The sequence below is a fragment of the Aethalodelphis obliquidens genome, unplaced genomic scaffold, assembly GCF_003676395.1.
Source record: "Aethalodelphis obliquidens isolate GAN/ISIS:26980383/991018 unplaced genomic scaffold, ASM367639v1 scaffold18, whole genome shotgun sequence".
In the NCBI taxonomy this organism is placed as follows: domain Eukaryota; kingdom Metazoa; phylum Chordata; class Mammalia; order Artiodactyla; family Delphinidae; genus Aethalodelphis; species Aethalodelphis obliquidens.
The window spans coordinates 24,639,625-24,652,501 of NW_020837962.1; positions in this window are offsets into that span (position 1 = coordinate 24,639,625).

Here is a 12,877-nt window from a genome sequence, read left to right on the forward strand (position 1 = left end):
TTTCTTAGGCCTCCCCTCTAGAGATATGACTACTTGTATTCAGTGATAATGTTATTTTTAACTGTTGGCAGTAGAACAGATATGAAGTACATAATACCTTATTTTACTTGTTTGCACTGTATTGGCTACAAATAAGTGTGAGCATCTTTTCAGACATTTGTAGGCCACTTGGATACACTCTTCCATGTATTGTTTCTAATGTCCTTTGTCCGCTTTTTTCTATCAAGTTGCTTGTTTTTTCCTGAAATAATCTCTCGCAGAGCATCAGCTGTTTCTTCAGTCTCTGCATGTTCTCCCCAGGCTCGATCATTTTGAGGGGCTTAACTGCCTTTCTCCCTTCCTGCTAACCCAACTATTGAGGAAGATGCAGATTCAAAGCTCCTTTCCACGAGGGGAACGAGCAAGCTTCAGTTGAAACCAGAAATTCGGCATTCTTAATTAAATATTATGGCTGAGGTATCTTTCCCCATCTGTCTTGTCACCTCCCCAAAGGAAAACAGTAAGCTAAGATCTATCTGTATATCTTCCTTCTTAGATTAAAAATTAAGTGATGAAATAAGTCATTTCTCTATTTACTAGATTCAGTTAAAATATTTGTGACAGGAGAAAACTTATTATAATTTTCCTGAGTCATGTGAATAGAAATTCTTTCATAAGGACTCAGAGTTTGAATAGCTCTTATCACAGACTGACTTTTGTCCCTTTGAGAGAAGGAACATATTTTTATATGTATGTCCAGTCATTACAGTATCCAGGACAATATTCTGAACTTAGTACATGGACAATTAATGAATGTATATCATATTATCTATTTATCTTGATAAATTTACTTACATACATAGAGCTTACAACTGAACCTGAGGAGGGTGAGTCTGTGCTTTATAAAGTGAGGTTTACTATCCGTGTATTTCAGAACTGGACAGTCTTTCCTTCATTTCACACTGTGCATGAAAGACAGTTAGTCATCTCTCCACTCTAAAGGAAATTTCCCGATATCATCATTTCAAACTAAGAGTATTCTGGGAAACAGTCAAAGCAGGGGGTCTGGAAACTGAGTTCCAACCCCCTTAAGTGATTCAGATTGTGTTCTGTCTGCAGGGACATGCAGGGACACAGTGGAGGCTTTCCTTTTTCCAGTCAGAATTCCCACCCCTGAGGCTGACCACCATTGAACTGCAGCTCTCTATTATGACGAGGGCATAACCCAAGTTCAGAAGCTGCCAGAAGCTTCTGGCACAAATGTCTGGTCACCAAGGGTAGAGATCCCCAACCATCTGGGGACTTGTGGTTCAACGGGCAACGTACTTTCCAATACTGCTCTAAAGTGATTTATATTTGAACATCTTGTCGAGCAATGAGTATGCTCCTGCTATAGAGGTAGGAGTGTCCAGTTAGTTTGTTTTAGTTGTTATTTGCTTTGTTTTAAGTCTGGGTATGAATTCAAGGCCATGCAGTCCACAGTTTGCAAGATTACATGCTTACGGGAAGGTTGTACTTGATTGCAAAAATGACCAAAATTACTTTGCAGCCCCTTCCCTGGGGAGATGGAGCCTATTTCCCCACTCTTTGGATCCAAGTTGGTCTGTGTTAACAGAACTTCAGTTAACAGAACACAACAGAAGTGATGTTGGGAGAGTTCCAAACCTAGGCCACAATAGGCCCTGTAGCTTCCGTTTTTGTGGTCTTGGAACCCAGAGGCTGCCATGGGAAAAATCTCAAGTGAGCCTGCTGGATGAGGAGCTGTCTCAGAAATATGTACTGCCCCAGGTGACAGCCAGCCAGAGAGCCACATTGCTAAATGGCAGTTGACCATAGACGAGTAAGTGAGCCCAGGCGAAACCAACAGAACTGCCCAAATAAGCTCACTAAATGACCGACCCTAGAATATTGAACTAAGTAAACAGTTGTGCTTTTAAGCCGTTACGTTTGGGGGTTTTTGTTACATGACAAAAGCTAACTGATACATAGGTACACATATACAGACAAACAGGGTAATAAAGAATGGTGAGGGCTGTGGTGCTGTGGTAATGCATGTCTATCCAAAGGAATTCAAATATAGATTAAAAAAAAACTTTGCTTGCCATGGGAAACACATCTGGAAGCTGCCTGCTGGCCAAGCGTGTTTGCCTTTTGATCTAGCCAGATCCCTCCTTCTTACAAATGAGAAAATTGGTCCAGAAAGTGACTCAGTCAGATTGCTATGGCTAGTTGGTGCCAGAACAAAAATAGAGTCTAGGTCTTCTAGTATCTTATGCCGGACCTTTTCTTTAACAACGGCTGGCTTTTTCTATCTGAAACAGGTATGAGTTGAAGATAAGAAATGACAGCATAGAACTAAGATTGCTCAACTCTTTGCGAGGGGATCTTTTAATTTTCTTTTATGGAAATCATTTCAATGGAAAAGAACAGATCCTGTGATTTAATTTTAAGAAAAAATATTCTAAGAAATGTTTATTGAGCTTAACATTTTCTGTCCAATGAACACATCACTCTCACTCATTAATTATATTTTTGTACGTTCTGGAAACCAGGGAGAATAACAAAGTTCTCAAATCTTAAAATGGAGGGAAAAATAGTCTGGTTACATAACTCTTTGAGAAACTAACCCGTTAGGCTATGTAAGGAATGATAAAACCCATATTTCAGGTCCTCTGAACATATAATGCCACCTTTTTGTAGATTGCAAATCACTACCCTTAAAATGAATTTCATCATTGATGATATACATCATATCATAAAGGATAAACAGATGTTTTGACAGGTATCTGGCATTTGACTGCAAAAAAAGCGAGTTCCAGAGTCCATTTTCATCCTTTTCCCTTTCTGTGAAGTTAACATAAACCAAATGATTTCTCACAGAGTATGTTTATTTCTGCATGGAGGTTTACTCTTTACCCGTGATAAAAGCCTCTCTTGCACAAAGTCTCCAAATCAGGGTTAGGATATGGAGAAGTTTAATCTAAATTGACCCTTTCCCCATCTGGGTTTTGCCCATCCTGACATGGTCATGCTGTTATTCCCAATGCAGCCTAAGAGTCAAAAAATTGAAATTAAATTTTTAAAAATTCAGTGTGGTGTTGGCATCCTTCTATATGTTTAACATCTGTGCATTGCAAAGACCTTTTAAAATGCCATTTGGAACATATATGGAAACAGGTACACCTAAGTTCATGATGGCGACATGGGAAGCACTGTGAAGAAAAATGGGCTGGGAGGCGTGAAACAGAGAAAAAGGGCACAACCCAATTCCCATTACTTAATACAACACATTGTGAGGCCAGAGCCTTGTGGGAGCCAATCACCAGCTGACAAAATTAGATTCTGAATCATGCTTTGTAATTCTTTCGAATGCCAGCCAGGGATGAGAGCCTTCCCTGGGAACGGGTTCCTCCCCGGACCTACCCCCTCCCAGCATTCCTTATCAGCGTCCAGCCAGCTGCCAGTTCTTAAGGTTGTTGGACAGGGAATTTAATTCTCAAGGTTGTGCATTAATATTCAAATTCCTTCTTATCCATAGACTGTGACTTAAGTATGAACTTTTTTTTTTCCATCTCCACCCTCTTTCCTGCATGGATTTCCTTCCATAGATTTACCCAGAAATCTTTGAATTGAATGGATATAGAAAGGAGAGCCATTTACAAACCTTGTACTGACTCAGTTCTTCTGCAGTACAGGCATTACCCCCCGGAGCAATGCTTCTTATTTCCCAATTACAAAAACTAATCTTATTCAATATCCTTTGAAATACGTCCCCACCCCCTGAAGCTGCTTTTCCCCTCCAGCAAGGGTTCAGTTGACGTCTGAAGTTGTTGGCAAGTAAATTGGAACTAGTTACAGTGGAAAATAGAGTTATCAGAATGTAGCCAGATATCTCATATTGCTTAGGGTGGTCCTCGTGTTCACATGGATGCCTTAGAGAATCTGAAGATTAGGCAACACTTCTCAAATGATCTCAAAAACAAAAATATACCTGCAGGTTTATTAGGAATCACACAACAACAAAAAAGAAATATGTACTGTGAAAGACATAAAGGCATGTGCTGTTTTGTGTCAGAAAGCATCTTGGCCTCAACTACCAGACTAACTAAAAGAAAACATGATGGGATTTTAGTTTGGTCTTAATTAATGCAGTGTCAATTACCTGTGCAAAGCATCTTAATGTTCCACTTTACTTTGCATTTGTGGGATAATTCACAGCATAATGTAGGGGAGTCCCCCTCACTGAATGAATAAACATTTGTCAGTGGCAAACTGTACACAAGGCACTTAACAGATACCAGGGGGATGTCTGCTCTCATGAATTGTTTTATTGTAAGGAGTCAGATAGATCTTTTCCAAAATCTTGTCTAGACCCTCTACTAATCTTATGACTTTGGGCAAGTTATTTAAACTAAGCTTCGGTTTTCTCATCTCTAAAACAATAACCTCAGTTGTTATTGTTAGGCTTAAAAAAACCCAACACATGTACACTAGATTTAAATGTTTTTTATTTACTGTCCAAAACACAGTAAGCAGTAATTAAATGTTATCCTTTTAGCTGTTCTAAGAGAGAAGATAAACTTATCTTTAAAAACTAACAATTTTAGGGCTTTCCTGGTGGCGCAGTGGTTGAGAGTCCGCCTGCCGATTCAGGGGACACGGGTTCGTGCCCCGGTCCGGGAAGATCCCACATGCCGCGGAGCAGCTGGGTCCGTGAGCCATGGCCACTGAGCCTGCGTGTCCGGAGCGTGTGCTCTGCAACGGGAGAGGCCACAACAGTAAGAGGCCCGTGTACCGCAAAAAAAAAAAAAAAAACTAACAATTTTACATCAAAGCATTTTGGGGGTCAATCTTCAGTCACTCTCAACTCCCTACTTTGATCAAAACTCACCTTATATGTGTATCATAGACTCCAGGCTCCACTTTCTTTCGTGTTAATATGATAAAATAAACCAAGCAAGAATGATGATTAGGTCAAATGGGTTTTGTATAGTCCCTCATGAATAATAGATGAAATTTTAAATATCCTCCAGGAGGTTATGGTTCAATTCTAAGTACAGAATAATGGCAGGAAATTTAGGTACTGATACGATCTCTAAGGTAAGGATTTTAGAATAAGGGAAGGATTGGGTACCCCTAAAACCACACTGAAGGGCAGACCTCCATTCATTCATTCCACTGTATAATGTAGAACTGACATCTCATTTTAAAAAATAGAAACTAATACAAACCTAAAAGTCAAAAACCAGAATGAATAGAACCATCTCACTTCTCTTAAGCATAATCTTTCCCTAATTTGGGGGGAAATGACAAATAAAGATCACCCTATAGCTAATACAAAATCAAAGCAACATTTGAGAAAATTAACTAACTTTACTTTTATATAATGACATGATAAAATGTGCCTAGATTCAGTCTTCTGATTTCTTAACGATAGTAGTATATAAAAATTTTAATTGAATTTTAATCTTCGATTATAGAAGCTATCAGATTAGACCTCCCTAAGTTCTCATCACTGCAACTCCTCTCCTACCTTCCCATGAGCCCATATAGTCTATTTTCTCTCCTGCTGCAACAGTAAACTGTCATGTATCTAGCTAAGACCAACTCTTTCATTCTCACCCACTAGAGGACATTTCTCCAGCAATTCACCCCTCTTTCTGCTAAACTGAACATTGATTGTTCCTCTTTTATGGATCATTTCTTTCATCCCAGAATCAGGCACTTGATATCTCCCATCATTACAACAACAATAACAATGACAACAAAAACTAATAACCCCACCTTCCCCTCCAGAAAACACCCCATTTGTTTTCTGCCCTTCGGAGCAAATTTTCTTTAAAAAAAGTTATCTGTATGCCCACTGTCCAGTTTTTTTTGTTGTTCCATTCTCTCCTGAACCCACTCTACTCAAGCTCTTATCCCAGCTAGTCTACTAAACATGAAGGTTATCAATGACTTAAAGTTTTCTAAATACAATAGTTAATTCTCATCAAATTCAGTCAGTATCATTTGATAACTTATCTTTCTGAACTACATTGTCCGTTCAGTCAGCTTTACTGGTTCTTCTTCTTCTTTTTTTTTTTTTTCGGTACGTGGGCCTCTCACTGTTGTGGCCTCTCCCATTGCGGAGCAGAGGCTCCAGACGCACAGGCTCAACGGCCATGGCTCATGGGGCCAGCTGCTCCGCGGTATGTGGGATCCTCCCGGACCGGGGCATGAACCCGTGTCCTCTGCATTGGTAGGTGGACTCTCAACCACTGCGCCACCAGGGAAGCCCTACTGGTTCTTCTTAATCGTCCTAAACTCTAATCACTGCAGGGTTTGGCCTAAGCCCTTAAGACTTCTATTATATGCACTTTTTTTTTTTGGTGATCTCATCAAGACTCAGAGCTTTAAGTATTTCTAAGCTGGACCTCTCCCAAGAACTCTAGGGTCATATATCAAACATCCTACTAAACTTCTCCACTGGATGTCTAATAGGCATCAGAATTGAATATATCCCAAAATTAAGCATCTACATTTTAATCCACCTAAACCTCCCCTTTTCTCATTCTTCTCCATCTCAGTAAATGTCAGTTTCACCTTTCAGATGAAAGGTGTTATTCACCTTAGTTATTCAGATAATTTTTTTAACTGCAGTCATCCTTGATTTCTCTCTCTCATACCCCATATTTAATCTGTCAGCAAATTCTATCTGCTCTACCTTCAAATTAAGAGAATCCAAACTCTTCTCATCACTGCCACACATCCAGATGTCTTCCATTTTCCCCTCCACCCTTCTCCACCCAACTCTCTAAATCTGCTCTCTTACCTCCTACCTGCCAGTTAGGTTCAATCCTGGGGAAGCATTGACAACAGTTTGAGAGAATGGAGAGAGGCTGAGTTCCAGGGATTATGTTCCTGGCTTCCATCACGCAATCCCCTCAGGCTGGCATGTCTCTATTGAAGGTACCTATTCCTCTCAAGGAGGACCTCCTTGAGTGTACCTCCTTCACACATTTTTCTCCTTCTGGGTTCAGGTTCTTCTGGCCTAGCAGTAACAAATCCTCTGATCATAACAGTAGGTCATCACACTCTCCACTGTAGTTTCCCTATATTCCACCTATACTTCTGTAAATAGTCACTTTGTAAATGAGCCTTCCTTAAATTATCCTAATTTGAATAGGGCACTTGTTTCCTGATTGAGAACCCAAATGACAGTAATTGCTACCAAAAGTAACTCAAGAAATAGATCTTTGAAGTGAGGTTCTGTAATTGCATTGCACATATACCAAAGGAAGAAATGGAACAAGAGATATCTGGAGCAAGTGGTGGCATCATACCTACTTCACTTAGCATGTGCAAGTGTAAGGCAATAGCCTGGTAAATTGGGTGCAATGCTATAGATGGAATATATGCCTTAAATATAAGGGCAATACATATTCCTTCATTTCTGTAACTTATCCTAAATGTATACATCCAGGAACAAAGTGGTAGCATGACCCCTCTCATTATTTTACCAATCAACTACTTGACAAAATATTTCTTCCCACCTCCACAACTTAAGGTTCACTGTGTTTTGAGGCCCTGGTGTCCACCTCAAATGCTTCCACCAAGAAATAATATCATTGATTCAATGATTGGAAACCAAGACTTCACCCTTGTCATTTTTGTTCCTTGTGCCACTGAGCCAACAGTGAGAGAAGAGGGCCCTTGTTCTAACGAACGTAATTCATCTTGATTGACCCTGATCACTAGGGGGAAAATGAGTCACTGCTACATAATGGGGGCAAGAGGATTATTTTAGGAACCCATGCATTTGGTGGGGTACCTATTAGTACTCCTTTGGCCAAAAGTCCTTGACCAGTGGAAAAGTGTGGGAAGACCAAAGAAGATAAGACATCAAGGGCTCATATATCATATGAATGAAGTTTTTTGTCATTCTACCAGGTAAAGAGCCTGATTATATGGTGCTGGCCAAGGAGAGAAAAATATGCAATTGATTTGTAGAAGATAATCATGATTACCAATTTTGGCTCATGATCAAGTACAGTAGCAAAGACTGTGTAAGCTCTGTTTCATGTCATTTCTTTCTTTCTTCTAGTTTTCTACCACTTTATATGAATAACACAAGTGGTGCTTATCATGATATATGGTAGTTAGGAGGATTACTGAACAGACAACAACCACAGTTTTATGGTATCTGATGGGATTTCATGCTTTCCCTAGTTTGAAGACATAAACTTTTTAGCCAGAAGAAAGGAAAAAAGCTGAGGGCAAGGGGAGTATATACTGGTGGGTAACTTATACTTGTCTCTCCAGATCTACCTTTCATTATGCTCCAGTTTGCTTTCTGCCCCAGGAGTCTGAACTTGTAAGGACATGGATGGTTTCCTTGCCCTCTGGCCCCTGACTGGGTTTAGTCAATGGGGAGCCTTTGAGGAAGATTGGATGGATGGAGGAGAGTGAGATCATGGTATCTATTGCACTGGCTCACTCTGTGAGGTCATTTGGGATGGCCGTGTCTCTGCCCCTCTCAAGAGGACCTCCTCTACACAACTTTCCTCTTTTGTCAGATTCTGGAACTCTTTTCTTCACATATTCTTTTTGGCCCAGGCACAGTAAGAATTACTCATCCTGGGTTACCACACCATCCCATTTGTTTCCCCTATATGCCACCCACACTTTATAATTAATGCCTTTGGAAAACAAACTAACAAAATTCACTCTTTGAATTATCAAAATTTAAGTGTGCCACCTGTTTCCTTTTGGGCCATGACCAGTAACTCTCACTAATCTGATCCACCATCATCTCTACCAGGATTACTGTAGTAGCTTCATAACTGGTCTTGCTTCTTTAGCCTTTGTCTGCCTCTAGTTTATTCTCAACAGAGCAGCCACAGTGATCTTTTTAAAACGTGAGATCAAGACACTTGGCTATTAAAAATCTTCTAATGGCTTCCCAACTCACTCAAAGTCTTGTTGTCGACCCACAGGCCCTACACAATCTGCTCCCTACTTACTGCCTGTTTTTACTCTGCCCTGCCAGCAGGAGCTCTGCCCACAGCTCGTACCATGGACCAGTTGTTTCCACCTGGAATGCTCATCCACCCAGATATCTGCACGGCCCCATCCCTCACTTCCTTTATGCCCTCGCTCAAAGAGCATCTTTTCAGAGTGACTTTCCTAAACCACAATATCTAAAATTGCAATCCTCCTCCAAGAAGAGCTTTTCTCCCTCCCTACTTTATCTTTCTCCTAACCTACTCTTAAGCTTATTTATTTTTTTCCTCTTTCTCTCCCTCTAAGTTGTAAATACCTGGAGTGCAAATATTTTTTGTACAGAACTGTTACCAAACATATGGAAGTGTACCTGTTACATATTAAGTATTTAATCAATATTCAGTGAATTCAGTTATTCATTCATTCTTAGTTCACTCAGAGTAAAAGCCAATGTTTTTTGGCTCAAATGCTGACTGAGTTCCTAAGCAATCTGAATTAACTTGTCTTAATTCAGTTTGTATCTCAACTTGTGATGCATCTCAGTTTGTGAGCTATGGAAAAACAGAGAGACATTCGCCTCTTTAAAAAAAAAAAAAAAAAAAATTGCATTTCCCCCATTTGATCATCAGACTTTTCATAATCACCTATTTTCCAAAGGTCAAATCTCCCTTTCAGGAGATGATTTGCTTTACTGTCTAGGCATGATAAAGTGATTATGCCCAAGACAAAATATAATTTTATAAAAGGAAGTCACAATTGTTGTAAATGATGGCCACATTCTTTAAATCTGTATAAAGTTCCTAAACTGACAACTTGAAATGACAATACGAATTTAGAAATGAAATGGAAAAATAAGCCTCATTACTTTACTATCACAGAGTTATAAATATCCAGATCTTATAATTAAATTTGAAGTGGACATCCTTAATTTATGCTTGAACAGAATTTGAAGATTTTGAAGGGAGGGAGCAAATCTTCTATAATCATGAAGCTTTCTCCTGTCCTACAAAAAAAGTTCAAGAAATGCCCACAAAAGTAAACGATTGTCAGAAGGTGTGTAGACTACAAATATCCCAAACTGGGATATTTTAATTTAAAAACACCCTTTTTAGTCTACTTATGTTTTTTCTCATTACCAAAAGTCCTATCATTACTGAGAAATAACTCTGTATCACCTCTGTTTACTAATGGCAACACAGGGTTATGGCACCAGCGTTGCTTAAGTATTTCAAGTTTGGAATTGACTAGGTGCAGAAGGGTGAAGATGCTTCCGTAGAGAGAACTAGATAGTTGGGTAATTGACCCTGATTTCAAGCAAAGGTCACAACTTCTATAAAGTGAAAGCTGAAACTCTACCCATAACTTTCTCCCTCTTTGAGTTCACATCATTGGTAACTTTTTTTAATTAAAAAAAGAGTAACTTTTATTTATACTTACCAAAAAAAACAAAAAACAAAAAAAGAAGTGAAATATATTAGTTCACCAAACGCTTCCTGGAAATGTAATACATCAAGAATAATGAGTATTTTAAATACTGACCTCATGACATTTACTCTATTATGTAGGCCATATCCTTTTGCTATTTAGTGTTTTCCCTACCTTATCAGAGAGTTATGTGTATTTTCAATGGCCTTTTCAACTAAATAGTTTTATTTACAAGGTGACATTTAGAATAGGGAAATGACCACACTGTATATTGAACTGTTCACATGTCACAGACACTCAGTGAGCCTGGGAGACGCCAGAGTTCTCTTTGGGCTCCAAGGATGGATTTCAATCCAACAAGTGAAATGTATTTTCCAAAATCCATCACGGCACGTACTAGGAATTTCATCAGTATAATATGGGAAGTACAAATGTCTGAGATATATATAATATGTGTGTGTGTGTGTGTGTGTGTGTGTGTGTGTGTGTATATATATATATATAATTTAATTATAAATAATAGCAAATTGCTAGTTTAAAAATGTACCAGTAACCCATGAAGTATTTGTTAATAGGGGAAAATTTTGATTTTGTGATTCAGAACTAATAAGATGATTTTATGTGGAGTGAATTGTGTAAGTCCCTGATGCATTAGTTCAATACTTTCAACACAACATCCCTATTACCAAGGCATACATTTCTGATATACCTACAAAGAGGAAATAGACATATGACAGGGCTCCATTGATGAAGGAATATTGGATTTGCAAGTTGATATAATAGTGTGATTATCGTAGACTTTAGAGTTCGTTATACTATTTGCCAAGTGTAACACTATGGAATGATGGATCAGGTACTAGAAGTCTTTCAATTTCCATTGAAACGTCCTACTAGTTGAACCACACATCACTAGTCATTATTGGAGCCACTCTAATGACAAAGTTTATGGGCAAACACTTTGGAAATCTGTGCTACCTTAGAAACATAAAATATTTCTCTGCTTTTTGCATCTTCTTCTTCAATGATAATGTGAATGCACAGATTTTGGATTTCCCTTTTTGGGTAATTTTTTCTGATACCTGACCCACCCCTTTATGTCTATCTCCTGGTGGTGGGTTAGGCTTTAGGTAGGAGGGCTAGGAGGTCTGGGGAGAGGTATGACTTCTCAAAAGATCCTATTGTGGAATTCAGCCAAAAAAAGGTGGGGAAAAGGAAGAAATGCTTTCTTTGAAAAACTAAAGATAAGAAAAGAAACTTAATGTTGTGACTGGGCAGAGCTCTGTTTTAAAATATCTACTGTCGATACTTTATACAAAGATGAAACAATACTTAGGCGTTCTCAGGAAGCTGGATGAAGGGGTTTTCCCTGCTCCTCCCCCATGTCCCCACCCTGTGTTTATATGTTAGCAATACCTTGGTCTCCAAGATCCAAACTACAGCCTTTAATGCTTTATTTACTATCAATCTTTGGTTCAAAGGTCTTTTTAACTTTCTCATAAAAAAATTAAAATTCTCAAAGGATTTCACGGCCATTAAATAATTCTTTAAAATGGTAATTTTACTAGTTTATTGTGAAGAAATCAGAAAGAGATGAATTAATTTTGCTTCAAAATATATTTGGTTTAAAAGTACCTAAAGAAAAAATAATACATTTGGTCAAATGTGTTGAAGTTTTGCTAAAAGGCTTATATTTGAGACATAGTCGAAGGTGTTAGCCAATCTGAAAATCCAGTGTATTTCTATAGCAGATAATTTCCCCCTATGAAATATAAGTTTTAATGGAAAATAAAGAGAATGTTGATCTATAGCAAAGAATAAAAATATGATTTTAAATCAAATATATCCGCCACATGTTGTACAGTAAATATTGGCACCTATCCATGGTGAACACAGGTTTAAGGAACATCCTAATACAGCATTGTAAATCGACTATACTTCAATTAAAATATGTATATATACATATGTGTGTGTGTGTATATGTATGAGATAAGAACAGTGCTACTCATTAGAATATCAATATGGCCAGAACTCAATCTTATCTTTAAGGCAATTTTTTTTTTTTTGACTGCGTTGGGTCTTCGTTGCTGCACATGAGCTTTCTCTAGTTGTGGCAAGCGGGGACTACCTTTCGTTGCAGTTTGTGGGTTTCTCATTCCGGTGGCTTCTGTTGTTGCAGAGCACAGGTTCCAGGTGCGCGGGCTTCAGTAGTTGCAGCACGTGGGCTCTAGAGTGCAGGCTCGGTAGTTGTGGCGCACGGGCTTAGTTGCTCCACGGCATGTGGGATCTTCCTGGACCTGTGTCCCCTGCATTGGCAGGCGATTCTTAACCACTGTGCCACCAAGGAAGCCCAAAGCAATTTTAATTTAAAGGATTTTTAAAATACAGAACCATGTCCAAATGGTATACATCTTTCAACAGCTATTCATCAGAACAACGGTAAGCCAGTTGCTCCAAAATGTTGATCTGATCATGAATGTTAATTATTTCA